The following is a 16,435-nucleotide window of genomic DNA, read 5'->3' on the forward strand; positions in this document are numbered from 1 at the left end:
GTATAGTTATCCAAATACTTATCTATACATTATTGTTATCTTATAAATATAGGATTACATCACAGATACTGTTTGAACCTGTATGTTTATCAGACTAAGTTTTATTGGATATTACGGATGTTTCAACTAAACCTTATTATCCCAAATTTCCACTTCAACAAACACCAAAGAATAGGAATAATGGGCTGGAAATTAATTTAAAGTATAATAATAAATATATAGGGAAAAATTAAAAAGTTAAATTTTAGAATGGGCAAAAATCTTAAAAGATAAATAAAGGATGCAAAGCAGTCATAATCATGGACCAAAATTATCAAGGAATAGTGTCTGAAGAATATTCATTATATGAAGTGTTTTTTTTTTCCTTTACCAAATAGTTACATTGATCTACTAATTTTTGACTAAATCGTTTTCAGTAGAATAACCTGGAGCTGGTGTTGGCAGAAGTCAATAGAGACATAGGGAGAGCCAAAAGCTCTCAGAAGCATCCTGATTCTGACAAAAGCAGGAGCAGAGGGCCTAGAATCATGAGAAGATCATCATAAATGTCTTCTTTGAAAGACTTCAGGGCCTCAGACCATGGAAATTATCCTACACTTGAATCCCACCATCCATCACATCAAGACAGAAATACCCCTCACCTCTCTACTCAAGGATGGGCAAATAAAGATAAGCCAGACATCTCTGAGATTTCAAAAAACAGTCTTGGCACTACTTTTTCAGAGCCAAAAGCCAATGGGATTGATTTTTGGAGTCCAGTGATCCTCATCTCTTTTTCCTTATACTGCATGGAGATTCATACGAGTGCACCATGAGGATTTGTTCCACATCTCTCACCCTTGTTGACCACTTTGGTGCCTTGACCACTATGTACCCCTCTGAAAACCATCCAGTTGGTGGAAATTTTAAGAGTTGAGGCTGACTTCCCATTATCTGAATAAAGTGGATGGGGTTTTTTTTGTTGTTTCTTTTCTAAGAAAATGAAAATCAGACTCTCTGTTTTGTATAATCAGTTCAATTGCTGAGTTGAGATGTCACCAGCAATACTACTGGGCTTTGGGGCACCTGGGTGGCTCAGTCGGTTATGCATCTGCCTTTCACTCAATGATCCTAAGGTCCTGGGATCGAGCCCCATGTTGGGCTCCCTGCTCCACAAGGAATCTGCTTCTCTCTCCCTCTGCCCCTCCCCCTGCTTGTGCTCTCTCTCACACTCTCACTCTCTCTCTCAAATAAATAAATAAAATCTTCCAAAAAAAATAGTACTGGGCTTTAACCACATGAAAAAGGGGATTGCTGAGAGGGAACACTCAGTTGGCATCTACAAAAGACTCAGTCTTCACATAAAGGGAGGAGAAAGACCAGCCACCCTTCAGGTATTCAGCTCATGGCCCATTTTGAAAAGAAATAAAGAGGAAGAAAATAATATTCTGAACCTACTATGAGGCATGCCCTGTGCTGGTGCTTTCGCATGTGTTATCTTGGTTAGTCCTCACAACCAATACATTAATACCAACTACCTGTGATATGGATGTCATTATACCAATTACACAGATGAAAATGTGGCTCAAAGAAATTACTTAGAAGTAATTTCTAAGAAGTAATGCCAATTTTTGGAATGTTCTTAAAACAGAAGTTTTAAGAACTCCTGGTTCATTGCCCTAGTTTAGCCATGCTGTATTTTGGTCTTCAGATTTAAATGGAATAGTGGTATCTAGAGTTGGGGAAAATGGGAGGAATAAGAGGTGAAGAGGTGACTGCTAAAGAGTATGAGATCTCTTTTTGGGGTGATGAAAATGTTCTAAAATTGGTTGTGGTGATGTTTGTCCAATTCTGTGAATATACGAAAATCCATTGAATTATATACTTTAAATGGGTGAGTTGTAGGGTATGTGAATCACATCATAATAAAGCAGTTAACAAAAAATAATATTTAATGGAAGGCTTTCCCTGCTATACCAATGAAGTCACAAATTTTTATAATCAATATATCTTGAGATTCAAAGACTCTGCTTTATATCTCTTCATAATTTTATATGGTAGCAATAAATCAATGGTTCTTGACAGAGATGATGAAACAGATCTGAACTTCCCCACTCCAACTGGTGGGGGAAATGCCCAGTTAACTGCAGCTGAATGGAGGTCAAAACCATAATCCCAAGTAGAAACAAGACAGTTAAATTTTCTCTAGCATAGTCCCTCTCCCATTTCAAGTATCTGCCCCCACTCCTCACATTTCCTCTTTTCCAACAACACCACCATAATCTTGTGGTTACACAATTTCATTCAGAGTCAAAATTAGAAATTAGCTAAAGAAGCTATGGTATTCTCCTGATTCTAAGATGTTAGCCTTTTAAGATGAATCATCAATTTAATAACAACTTTCCAAGGAATAAAAAATGGAATATCACATTAGGCGCACATACATTGTATCTAACTGAGCATTTCAGAAGTGTTCAAATGTGGGAGCAAACACATCTTAGAATTTAAAAAAAAATGGAGTAATTCCCACAAAAATGGTAATCCAGTTAACATATGATTTCTCCATATTTGAAGAAAAACAGAATCAGAGTGCTGATGAATCTTTAATGAGAGAAATACAGCCCTGAAACTACAGAAAAAACAGTTATATTTATTGCTGGGATGAGTGAGCGGCTTCCCAAAACCTATCAAATGCTCAAAGGCCATGCTCTACTCATTCATTTTGGCTGAATGAACCTTCACCACCATTTCACAAGGGCAATAGAGGAAGGGGAAAAGGGTGTGGCTTTGGACATGCACACTGAAATCTACATGTTCTCAGAGGCCTGAAGAAGTGTGCATACTTGCTGGGACTTCATGGCTGTCTCCAGCATGCTACAGAACTTTCAACAAAGAATTGTTAATTTGGACCACCCAAGCTCTGACAAACTGTAAAGCCTAATTCCTCATTGTCCACAAAAATAAGTAAATAAATAAAAATTTAACAAGTTAAAAAAATTTAATTAAAAAAGACTACTTAAGAGAGAGCAAAAAGGGAACCAAATCCTGCCCATAAATGAACGCTTTGGCTCTGTAGTATTGGTCAACCCCTTGCAAGGACGACTTGGGTTGGATCTCTGCCACTGGCTTAATCATGGGAAAGATTTGCCCAGCCTAACACCTCTTGATTCTCTTTTGCCTAAAGAAATAAGACCTGGGACCTCCCCTCACCACCTCAGCAAAAGGGATTAAGCAAGGCAGAATATAAATCTCTGTTGTGCTGCTCTTGCCAATAACTTGATTTCTTTAATTCCGAACTACCTATACTCCCTGCCTACTCCATTCCCTACTAGATTTGAACCTGCTGAAACCTCAGGTATTTTCTTGGTGGGAAACCCAGGAAAACGCCAAAAACATCCATATATCCACATGATGTAGTTTCTTTATGACAAAGGCAATGCAAAACTTCATCCAACTGGTGATAATATAAGATAAGATTTTCAATAGTGAGTTCCATAAAGGCAGAAACTACCATACCTGCTAGAACAGAGGTTGCAGATATACTTTACGTAGAGATTTTCTAAGGGGAAAAATTTTAATTATATTATTACATGTGAGTTAAAAGTAACTCTAAATTGTAATTATATAAGATAATATTATTTTGTTTTTTAAATACAGCATATTACATACTGGAATTCTGGATTTCCAATAATATTAGCTTTGAGAAAAATTATAATTCAAATGGCTAAAAAGTTGGTATCAATAAATATGGGCACATAGCAGGGCTATGGTAAAGAAGCCCTCATATTCATATGATTGAGACTGGTAGTTGACCAAACAATTTTTAAGTCAATTATTAATAAATAATTACACATAACAGTACTTACATAACAATTTTAACTTTAGACATATAAATGTACATTAGTTCATTGATTCCTACATACTTATTCATTGAGAATAGATATGTTGATTGAAATCGGTCATTTTCTTTTTTGCATAAACTAAACTCATAATGCAGTGTCTACAATTTCCAGCTTAGGTTTCCTTAAAGACACTTATGCAGAAATCAAATGGATACAGAATCATCTCTGGTTTTTACAACATTGTTATACCAATCTTCTGCAGTTATTTCTCATACTTCTAATACCACAGCTATATATATTTTTTAATGATCAAATTAATGAGCCTTTAGAAAGTATCCAACCTTATCCTTACATATACACTAATATTATTTTTAAGTTATATATACATATCTTATTGGTTTTCTCACTAGCAAACATGGATAATTTCTCTGTGGAGAAACAGTGCATTATAATAGGAAAAGAAAGGGCACTTATATGTCAAGAATATCTCAATTAAAATGAAAAAGACAAATAGACAAACAGGCAAGCATACAAACAGTACCTTTGTGGTCCTTCCTTAGAATAGGAAGGAACTATAATTAAACAGATATGTGTAGTTTCCAAAGAAACTAACAGGAAAGCAAGTATAGACATATTTGTTAAAATATACATAAGAGTGTGAAGTAAAAGAATGTATAATAAATTTAGCAAGTGGAACAAAACAGAGTGCTCAGAAACATAAGACCTAGTTCAAGTGCCTGCTCCACCTCTTTCTAGCAGTGTGACCTGAACAACTCAATGCAGCTTTCTGGAACTTGGGTTCTTCCTCAATAAAATGAGAGGGTGGTCCAAGATCCAGAATTTTCAAACTATAATCCTAAGAGTTCTGTGTACCCACTCCCAGGCTGATAGATGATCTGTCCTAACAGAGGAACGTGAGGCACACATGCACCCACATTCACACACACCCTTTCACACCTGTACCCACATGTGCACACCCTCTATACATAGTGGCTCAAGGCTAGCTGCTTTACATATCAGACATCTGGGGAAGATCTTATTTGTTTTCTGACCTAAAAAACAACAACAACAACTGGAAACCACTGGGGTAGATGACATCAGAGTTCAGGCCAGCTCTAACTTTCTCTGATTCTTCTTTCCATACTGCCATTTGTGCAGAAGGCACTCAAACAAATATGAGTTGCTGATGGTGTCTGTTGTGAGTATTGCAAAACTGAACACTCAACTATGAAGAGCTGCTGGAATTAAGCTTCTCTCCACACGCAAGATCCCTCACAATTCTGCACATGTTTAAGATTTAAAGTGGGCAGCCTAATTAGCAGAGAAAAAAGTTAAAAACCTGGCTGCTTAACTTCGGAATTGCCTTCAAATTATATTCCCATTTGCAAATTTTACCACTGGATTTTTTTCACATGTATTTGACATTTTATTTCCCTGTTAAGACAAAACTCAAGGGAAAAAAAGGAAAAGAAAAGGAGGAGGAGAGAAAGAAAAAAGAAAGAACCAAACAAGCAGCATGTAGGAGGTTACAAGAGAACAGCTTGATAAAGATCACCAGAAGACTGCTGCCTCTAGAAAGTTCAAGAGCCTTGTAATAAATAACCCTGTATAATTCTAAAGAGGTCTGAACTGTTTAACTAGTTTTTAAATGCGAGCAAATACACATACACACAGCAGTCTAATATGCTTTAGCTTCATGTCCTGAACACTATAAAAATGTCCCATTATTGGTGTTCACAACACTTAAACAGCTTGGATAGATTATATTCCTTAGAGGAAGAAGGCAGCTACAATGCAAAGTTCAAGTTCCTGAAATTCAGATAGTTTTAGGACATAAAAAAAAAAATCCTTCCCATAGGAAGAATTAATTTCTCTCAAGCAAAAGACAAGGAGTGAGAATTTGTTAAATTAGTCCCATGTATTGGACAGAGCCAGTGGAAATTCTCAGTCTCATAGGTGACTTTTGCAGAAAGACTTAAACCAGCATTTTCCCAGGAGGCCCTATCCAGGTGTGTTAGAAGTGTACAAACATGAAATATGGAGGAGATTTGCATATTCATTGCACAAAGTTTACATAAACTGACAAAGTTTGGACAGTTGATTCTCAGGCATTTTTCAAGTTCACATTTTATTGCTGCTGCCTCTAAGTTAGGCAGTTGGAAAGTTCACTCATCTATATTCTTTCTCACTGGGCTAATAATATTGTCTTGGGTCCTGCGAAGGGATGTACATTATTTAATTTATAAAATCAGAGGTAGGTTATGAGATGTGAGCACTGAAAGGGTTTTGTTCTCTACCTCTCTGACATACAGAATTAGGTAAATAAGGCAAGGTCATCTGAAATTTTCCTATGGTCCCTCAAAGTTGATGAACCACAGTTTGGAAAGCATTGAGCAAAAGGGGGAAAATGCAGAAATCCACCTGAGTTTGGAGTACAGACTTTGGAGTCAAATAATAATGGGTCCTTGTCCCAGCTCTGCTTTCCGTTAACTAAAATTTGGCAAGTTATTGCACCTTTCAGAGGCTTTATTTTCTCTTCTGTAAAATGGGGATGATATTAAAGACTGTTTCATAGAGTTGTGCAAATTTAAAAAGATGCCTGTCAAGTGTCTACTGTAATGAACCAGACTTTGTTCATTATTGTTTTTGGAATCATCAACTCTATCCTTTGCTGCATGACTCTGATGTTTAATAGCATCAAAAGATAGAGAATTTCTTCTGAGTAAATTTCTATAACCAGACTTTTTATATTCCACATTAGCACAAGAACTAAGATGATTCATGGAATGAATTTATATATCCTAAAAAAATTGTTTTGGCAAACTAAGGTTATAGGTTATTAATCCAGTTGCCACATCACCAGCCCCACCCCTTGTCATGTTTCAACAGTGAACTAAGGTCACCATGCCCTTCTGTACCACCTCAGAGCCCCCCAATATTTTTCATGGTCATTACCCTTGTTTGTATCCACTTTTTAAAAAGAACCATGTCTAAGACATTTCAGGAACAAGGGAACAATTAGGCATTGATTGCTTTCCCCCTTTCAGTTCTTCCATGTTAAAAAGAGGGGATAAAGGAACAAAACTCAGCAACTAGTAGGAAAGAGGATGTTAGACCCAGCCCTTGGCTGAATTTAATTTGAGGCATTTCAGTATGGTTATTTCTCAGAGTCATTGAGGGCTAATGGTGCAATCCGATTTTGCCCAGATGAATTTCCCATGACAAACGATATTGGCTCATCATTTGTGGTCGTGACTGAGTGCCAGTATTTTTCTTCCTCCAAAGCTTGGGTAGAACAGCATGGAGCTCTTATGTTCCTTGGGACATTTGTTTCCAATTTTGCAAACACTATGAATGTGGTTATTTTTGTAGCTCTGTTAGGAAAGTGCATGGCATTTGGTTTTTCTTGTTGGAGTTAATTATAAATCATTAGGGTTCCAGTGCCCACAACAAAGTCCTTGGACCTTGAAGCTCAATCACTGGTGATTGCGATAGTCCTGCCCACACCCCCCCCCCACTCTTGCTAAATCCTCCATTTCTCATTATAGAGAAGAAGGGAGGAGGGGGCATTATTTTAAGATGTTTTTATTGGCTTCTAAATGTGAAGCTTTGGTTCCAAGGTCTTCTTTTTTCCCAGAGGAAGATAAACTTTTTGGGGCTGTAAATCATGGGATTTTTGCATCACTTGACAGGGTCCTTGTTTAAAAGCCATTCCAATTGCCTCACTGATGACTTAGAAGTAGAGAGAGTTGCCCATGCATTGTGAAAAGGACCCTTTCAGTAGCACTGGGCCTTCACCCAAATCTGTTGCTTTAGGAGGATAAATCATTCTATTTTCACCCACTCCCCACTTCCATCCCCCATTTATAGAAAACACCACTGTGACCTGACCAGTAACTGTAGTTCAAGCCACTGGCAAAACTGGGAGGCCCCAAGATGGCAAAGCTCAAAATAGGGGGCCCTCCTCCAACTCTGAACTGACTGCTCTTCCTGCCCACAGTCAGGAACCCACATCATCGGGCTGTCCCAAGCCCCCTATAATTATCCACCTCATCTCACTCTCCAGGATAGCAGACATAGTCCCAAGTTTTTCCCATTAAAATATCTGTCCCATATGTCATTTTCCCATAGGGCTTTGTTTCCTGCTAGATAGTAAATAAGTAATCTAATTTAAAAAAAACACCTGCATTCATGTATCAGTAGGTGCCAAATGGAAAATGAAGAGAGGAGAAGACTTGTTTTCTACTTTTTTTTTTGCCTCCAAACTCTTTCTTCATTCAAGGCCTTCTTCGGTTGAATCAGAGTGGGCAGCTGACACTCTCTTGGTCACCTCTACCCCCAAAGCCTGGAACAGTACCTGGCACCTGGTAGCCTTCAAGAACTATCTTATGAATGAATGAGGGCCCATCCAACTGTTTTTACCTTCCCCCACCCCTGGCAGACCCTGGGGGTGAGATGGGCTTGGAGCAGAGCTTGCACACCATGGAGTTATGGAAATATATTCAAAAAGCACACTAGTTGGCCCTGAAGACCACTAAGTCCTACCTTGCCACTTCATAGATGAGGAAACTGAGGCCCAGAGAGGGGAAGTTTCCCTCCCAAGGTCACACATTGAGTTACTGGAACAGAATCTGATTCAGGTCCCTTGATTCCCACATGGTTTGCTTCCGTGTTCTTTACTTTTTAACATAAGACTTCTGGAGAAGAATAACTTGAGACAGTTGTTCTCAACAGTTTCTTAATGAGGATTTACTTTTAATTACACACACACACACACACACACACACATACACACACACCTCAAGCCTTCTGATTATGGAAGGAGCAGAAGCTTCTGGTCCTGAATGTCCCCCACTCCCTTTTCACCCCCAGGAATCTCCACAAACCAGAGACACAATCATGACAATCAGCTTGAAAGCAAACATGAAGAGCTTGGAGATCATCTTAGTGTGGCTTCCCTTCAAAAGCAGACCCCAAGACTAGAAATCCTAGGAAGCACTGTGAGGAAATGAGGGAGGAAGTAGGCAGAGAAGGGAGGAAAGCCCATTAAGGAATTTTTGAGGCACTAGTCACACAGTTACAAATGGCTACTGGGGTCTCTGTCCCATCCATCCCATCTGGAATCCTCTCAGATACTGTGTAAACACATCTCTAGAATGGTCCACTGAAGGGTATTTAGCCTCTAACTCCTGTCCCATATCAGTAGAAAGCCACTAAGAAGCGTTAAATCTCTAGTGTTCCTGGCCTCCCCCACAAGACCCCCTTAGTCTTTGCAGCCAGACAGCCCATGCATGCAGGGGCAGGAGCCTCAGCCTGTAAGGTTGATCAGCTGATCAAAAACTACCTCTATTCAAAAAAAAAAAAAAAAAAAAGAGTGACCTACTCTTGAGAAAGACCTGTGCAATGTTGGAGGTGGAGTTTTAGCAGCACAAAAAAATTATATGAAACCTGGTAGGAGGTTGACCTCTTTTGCAAATAATATCCTTATTCCTAGAAAGCTCTCTGCTCATTCCTCAGGTCTCAGCTTCTAAATAGATAGATGATAGATAGATAGATAGATAGATAGATAGATAGATAGATAGATAGATAGATAGATAAAGTGTACTTGGGGAGGTTTTCCCTGCCTTGTTCTCATGCCCTTCCCTTTGCTAACACTCTTGCTTATAAATACATATTCAGTGTCCATCTTCCCCCACAGATTCTGCATTCTAAGTGCAGGAACATGTCTTTTTTACTCACTTCTATGCTGCCAGAACCTAACACAAAGTCTGAACACACAGGTATTGAATAAATATGTAACATATGTCATTTGCAGCTTCTATTTAATGTAGCTTCATTGAGGGTCTTATTTGCTTAGCATGGATGGATTGAATTAGACCTCTGGGCTTGTTTTTGCCTCTTTATACTTGGTCAGCTGAGCTTCTTCTGTGGATGGTAGGTAAGGCTGTTTCTCAAAGAAGCTTAGTTCAGTAAAAACTCAGGTGAGAGGATCTCATCAAGTTTCATTAAATGAAACTTGCTAAAACTTCCTCCCTCTAACCTCTTTACAGTCAGGACCCATTTATAAAACACAGGGCTATAAACTATAAAGGATTTAATCAGGTTTCCTCTTTTCTTGAGAGGATGAAAATTTAGCTTCCTTATAGAATAAGGTGTATGATGTTACCACTGTCTGTTTTGGGAAGGACAAGCCTACTCCACTTAATGACTTGCATTTTCTCTGGATTTTATATTCTTGGAGACTTTCACAGCAGTAGACAACAGTGAACTGACAGAAGAGCTGCCCCCAGAGAGTAGAGAGAGAGATGCATGAGTCATTCTTAGGGGACCATCCTTTGATTTTCTACCAATGTGTTTTTGGTCAAGACAAATAACAGTAACTCACTCATACTAATTCAAGTAAAGGGTGGAGGTGTTTATTTTAAGACTCAGGAAAGACAAGAAACAAGGCATCTTTGGGGTTTGGCCTCTAACACACTCTCTCTCTTTCTCCCCCTCCACCCTTCATTCTCCACATTCCTCTCTCTAACAACCACCTGGTTCATGATTTCTGCTTGAAGGTAGCTATTATGTTCCTCTCTTCATACATTAACATTTTAATTCTACCTCCTACTACTAACTTGCAACTAGCTCTTTGTTTCTCAATTCCATATCCCCAAAAGAGGAATGTGATCTGCCCTGCTAGTTTGAACTGGAACAAACTCTAATAATAAGTCATGGGTTATTGACAAGCCCATAGCACTGCTGACTTCAAGGTAAGTTTATACCCTGGTTCCATTAGTATGGTAGGAAGGAGAGTAGAAAGAGAGAGTTCCAAGGCAAAGAACGCAGACATGCCCACTCAAGTGAGAGTGAAGGCAGAATTTCCTAAAAAAGGAGTGTAGATGGTACTAACAACCCAAAATATTTTTTTTAAAGATTTTATTTATTTATTTGAGAGAGAGAGAGCACGAGAGGGAAGAGGGTCAGAGGGAGAAGCAGACTCCCTGCTGAGCAGGGAGCCCGATGTGGGACTCGATCCCGGGACTCCAGGATCATGACCTGAGCCGAAGGCAGTCGCTTAACCAACTGAGCCACCCAGGCACCCCCAACAACCCAAAATATTAACTACCCTAATTCTCCCCCAACATGGGTGGGTATCTGGTGGCTAAGGATGCAGAAATGTAAATTAAGACTGTTGTATCAGAGCCTCTTCTCCATGTTCTTCTGCAGGCTGACCATTTCCAACTACAGGCATCTTTGACTGCCTGGGGCTTTTCTTAGTCCTAAGTGCACATTCAAATGAAGCTAGAGGTGCCTGAGTCGATGGCATCAGAAGCAGCACTTACTCAATGACAAATGGAAGTTGGTAAATGCCCCAAACACTTTGGCCCTTAGGTGGGACAACTCTGAGACATGTTCTACACTTTCTCCCAGAGGTCCAGACTATAACTGAGCCCACAAAGATACGCTGCTCAATAGCATAGAATTTTCCAGATTAAGAGTTTGAACCAACACTTTGTCCAGGACTGTCCTCCAGATCTTGTTCTCCTTCCCCTGTGTCATGGTCTCTTGGCTCCTATCCTATGAAACAATCACCAAAAAACATTTAGGGACAGCAAGGCAATGACAAAATCCACGAATGTATCATTTCCTACAGTAAGGTTTTTTTCTGTTTGTTCATTATAAAAACAGATCTTCTCAACTTGTGGAACAGATTGTGTCTTGGTGATAAAAACAATAATTTATACCAGCTTAACAAATGAACCCAGTGGTCCAGCCTCAGAAAGATTTTCACAGTCAGAAAAATTCAGTCAACAACCAAAACAGTAATTTAAAAACAACACAAGTTCTTCAAATGGAAAGGTATACTACGTCCATGCTTAAGAATTCAACATCAACTTCATAAAGATGTCAACCCTGCCAAGTTAATACATAAATTTAATGCAGTGCAAATAAAAATTATCAGCAGTATTTTTGAACTATTTTCATATGGAAAAATAAACAAGTAAAACTAGCCAGAAAAATCCTATTAAAAAAAAGTAATGAGGTCAAACTAGCCCTGCCAGATATTAAAATATGATATAAAGCTACATTAATTAAAGCAACATAATAGTGGACCATAAATAGACATATCAGTGGAATATTCCAGTAATAGACCTAAAAACATACAGGAAATTAATATATGATAAAGACGTATTATTAAAGAAACAGTACTCACACAATGGGTAGCCATTTAGAAAACAAAAAATTGAATCCATTCCCCTAACCTCAAAACAAAATGAATTACAGATGGAGCAAACACTTAAATGTAAAAACTGAAAACCACAAAATTATTAGAAAAAAAGGCAGAAATTATTGTGCAATCTCAGAGTAGGGTAGGCTTTCTAAGCATGACATGTAAATCAGAAGTCTTGGAAGAGAAGACTGACAAATCTGACTACACAAAAATTTTAAAAATTTGAACAGCAAAAACTTCCATACCTAAAGTCAAAAGAATACCTTTTAAAAATGGGATAGATTTGTGTAATTCATATCATAAAGAGTTCAGTTCCCTAGCATATAAAAAGTTCCTAAAATTATTATGCAAAATCAACGACTCAATATTTGCCAAATGATGTGCCAAGGTTGCAAGCAGACAGTTCATAGAAAAGAAAGTACAATACTCTGAAAACATGATTAGTTTCAGTTGCAGTAAGTCTAAAAGACAAATACACTCTTTTGTCTCTCCTTTACTCTCACACTACTTCACTTCTAAAACAAGAGGTGTGGGTCTTGCACACATCAAGCAATTCTGCAACTCCAGCTGGGTGTCCCATGATTTAACTTAATTCTGACACTACCTATCTGAAGATAGCGTCAGATCCCACAGGTGAAGTGCTCAGTCCTACAAGACTGCCCCCACTTCAGAGGTGAATCACAAATCCAGATTGTTATCCGTGCTTCTGATTCACTGGCTATAAATGGGTAAGTTCCCAAGATCCCCTCCTTCAGATCACTGAATCTGCTAGAGCAGCTTAGAGAACTCAGAGAAGCAGTTTATTTGCTAGATAATCAGTTTATTATCAAAGGATATAACTCAAGAACAGCCTGATGGAAGAAATGCATAAGGCAAGGCATGGGGAAAGGGGCACAAAGCTTCCATGCTCTCTCTGAGTGTGGCACTCTCCCAGCACCTCAGTATGTTCACCTCTACCGAGAAGCTCTCCAAACCCCATTCTTTGGGGGTTTTATTGAGGCTTCATTACTTCCTTATGTAGGCATGATTGATTGATTCAACCTCCACTTCTGCTCCCCTCCAAGGTGGGAGGGAAGGGGACTGTAAATCCCAATCCTCTAATCCTGGTTGGTTCCTATAGAAACCAGCCCCACCCACAGAGGCTTTCCAAAAGTCACCTCATTAACGTAAACTCAGGTGTGATTGAAAGGGTTTTTTTTTATTAATATCAAAAAATGTTCCTATCATTCAGGAAATCCCACTTAGGGGGGATTTGTACCAGGAATCTTAGGAGTCTTAGGAGATTTGTACCAGGAATCAGGGACAAAAAACAAATATATTTCTTATTATAACTAATACCTAATACCCAATCTTAATACTAATAAGGTAAATGCAATTAAAACTATAGTTTAAATACCATTTTTCACATATCAATTGGCCACATGGAAGTTTGATGTCACTCAGCATTGGTGAGGATACTGGGGAACAGGCAATCTCATACAATGCCAGTACAGTATAAAGGGCAAAATCTATCAAAATTTAAACGCATATATCCTTTGATTCAGCAGTTCTATTTCTGTGGGCTACTCAGAACCCTCTCTAAAACAGTGTTCAGGATACTTTTAGGCAGCCAGCTTGAGCAATGGAAACTTGGACAAGGCAAAAGGGCCCAGAGTGACCACTAAGCTGACACAGGTTCATTAACTGACCCACCTTAAAATAGCCATGGGCCCTAACTGACCAATACAACCAGGCACAGTTCCTAGGATTACCAAAAAAGAGAAAATTCCATATGACCCATACTCCTCACTCCACCCTATAACTGTGGCCACTGACCACCACCTCATGGCAGATAATTTCTCCTTTGCTGCCCTGCCTGCTGATTCCTTGCAATCTATTCAATAAACTTTTATCTCATTTGTTCTGCCTTGGGTGAGTTCTTTCACCCCCATGCCACCAGCCCCCACACAATCGGGTAACCCCACACAGTAAACTTTTTCTATAATGGGTCAAAGAGTAAATATTTTAGGCTTTTGGGCCATGTAGTCCCTGTCTCAACTATTCAACTCTGTTACTGTAGTATGAAATCAGTCATAGACCATAAATGAATGAATGAGCATAGTTGTGTTCCAATAAAACTTTATTTACAAAAGAGCTGTTGGTGGGATTTGGCCGGTGGGCCATAGATTGACAACTCTTGCTCCAGAACACAGTAGAATCAGAAAGGCTAGGCACACTCCCACTGTGGCAGAGACCATTGCTGTCCCCAAACTCCATTTCTTCCCCATAGTAAAAGATCTGCAGCCAGGACCTGGATGGCCTGTCAGAGACTGCATTTCTCAGACTCCTTTGTAAATTGGTGATTATGTAACTAAGCTCTCAGTGATGTGTAAGCAGAAATTCTATTTCAAACCTCTGGTTCATTTGCTTAAGACTAAATCTCTATTTTGACAATAACCAAAATGACATTAAAGCCACATACTGAAAATGGCAGAGCTGCCATCATTCAGGGTGCCTAAATGACTGGATGGGAAGAGTGGCCCACAGTCCTTCACATAAGAGAAATTGTTCCAAACCTAGTCTGAGGACAGAACATTTTTGCCTCACAATCTGTTTCTGAGAAGTTAGCATTCCTGATAAAATGCTTAAGCAATTTCCTATGAACCTAAATGGAATTAAGGTTTGCTCTGGGAAACCAATTACCCACATGCCCAATTACCCATACACTCAGTTGCCAACTGTCAATCAAAGGTCTAGTGACCTTTAACCAGACTTTCTTTTCTTTCTGTGTCTATTCTAACAGTATTTATCTAACTAAACCCTTTTCCTATCAAGGCTCCCTGACAAAAGTGAATTTGGGAAGTGGCCTTCTAGGGTCCATTTCCCTTGTGTGCATGACCATAAGACTCTGATACATGCTTATAGCTAAACTGTCTGTAAAATTTTCTTTAACACTTGGGACACTCACCTGATACTGGAACAAGAGTGAGAAATACTTTTTTTTTCTTTGAGCCATTAAATTTTGGTCTCTCTTGCAGCCACCTAATCTACCTTAATACATTCATACTTTATAAATTAGTTTAATTTACCAAATGCTTACTATATGCCAGAGACTACACTAAGCAATTGACATGCATTATATGTCACCAAATGCCATTTGTTCCCCATAGTAAAGAGCTGCAGCTGGGATTGGATGTCCTCATGACTGTACCCTAATATGTGGCTGTGCCCTTGAAACAGGGAAGGGCTCAGATTTGTAGTCTTGGGAGTCAGAGCTCTGTTCACCCATTCATCCTGGCCCTGAAGGAATGGATGGTTCTTCTCGGAGAGCCTCTATGGCCCTTTCAGTGAACCAGCAACTTAGGACTGTGAAGAATTCAGCTTCTCCAGCAACAGAGCCTGGCAGGAAGAAAGAAAGAGAGGACTGGCTGCCCACCCATCATTTGAGACTAAGAAAAAATTCTGGAATTAATAGAAATGTTCAGGTCATGTAAGTTTCAGGAGAGATATTTGGAGTTATTGCATATAAGGAAGAGTTTAAGCAATCTATTGGAAAAATCAACCATCTATGTATCCATCCCTTCACTACACAAATAATTATTGAGCACTTACTATGTGCTGGGATGAGCAAAACACTGGGAAGGAGTGGGAGAAAGTGTTAAACAGGGAGGTGTTGGTCAAGAGTACAAAGTTTCAGTTATGCAAGATTAGTAAGACCTAGAGATCTGGGACACCTGGGTGGCTCAGTCGGTTAAGCGGCTGCCTTCGGCTCAGGTCATGATCCCAGGGTCTTGGGCTCAAGTCCCACATCAGGCTCCTTGCTCGGCAGGGAGCCTGCTTCTCCCTCTGCCTGCCTCTCCCCCTGTTTGTGTTCTGTCTCTCTCTCTGACAAATAAATAAATAAAATCTTAAAAAAAAAAAACCTAGAAATCTACTGTATACCATGGTGCCCATAGTTAACAATACTATATACTTAAAATTTTGCAAAAAGGGTAGATCTGAAGTTGAACGTTCTTCTCACTAAATAAGTAGGACAGGGAAAAAAAACTAGAGGTGATGGATACGTTTATGGCATTGATTGTGGTGATAGTTTCATGGGTGTAAACTCATGTTCAAACTCATCAGGTCGTATACATTAAAAATGTGCAGCTTTTTGTATTTTGATGATACCTCAATAAAGAGGTTTTCAAAAAAAAAAAAAAAACACTAGCAATACAACAGTTAACAAGATAGTCAAAGAGATGTGACTACATTTGTACCCTGTGGTTGTGCGGCAGTTCACATAAGCCATCAAACTGGGATTATCTTGTAATGTCAATTGTGTACTTTTTAGTCGACACTTGCATCCCCCACCCACCTCCCACAGTGCATCTACCCTCACCAGGGGTAGGGGCATCCATGTATAATGATGGTTATA

The sequence above is a fragment of the Callorhinus ursinus genome, unplaced genomic scaffold (genome assembly GCF_003265705.2).
Source record: "Callorhinus ursinus isolate GAN/ISIS: 27379988/994484 unplaced genomic scaffold, GSC_fseal_2.0 scaffold3, whole genome shotgun sequence".
Taxonomy (NCBI): Eukaryota; Metazoa; Chordata; class Mammalia; order Carnivora; family Otariidae; genus Callorhinus; species Callorhinus ursinus.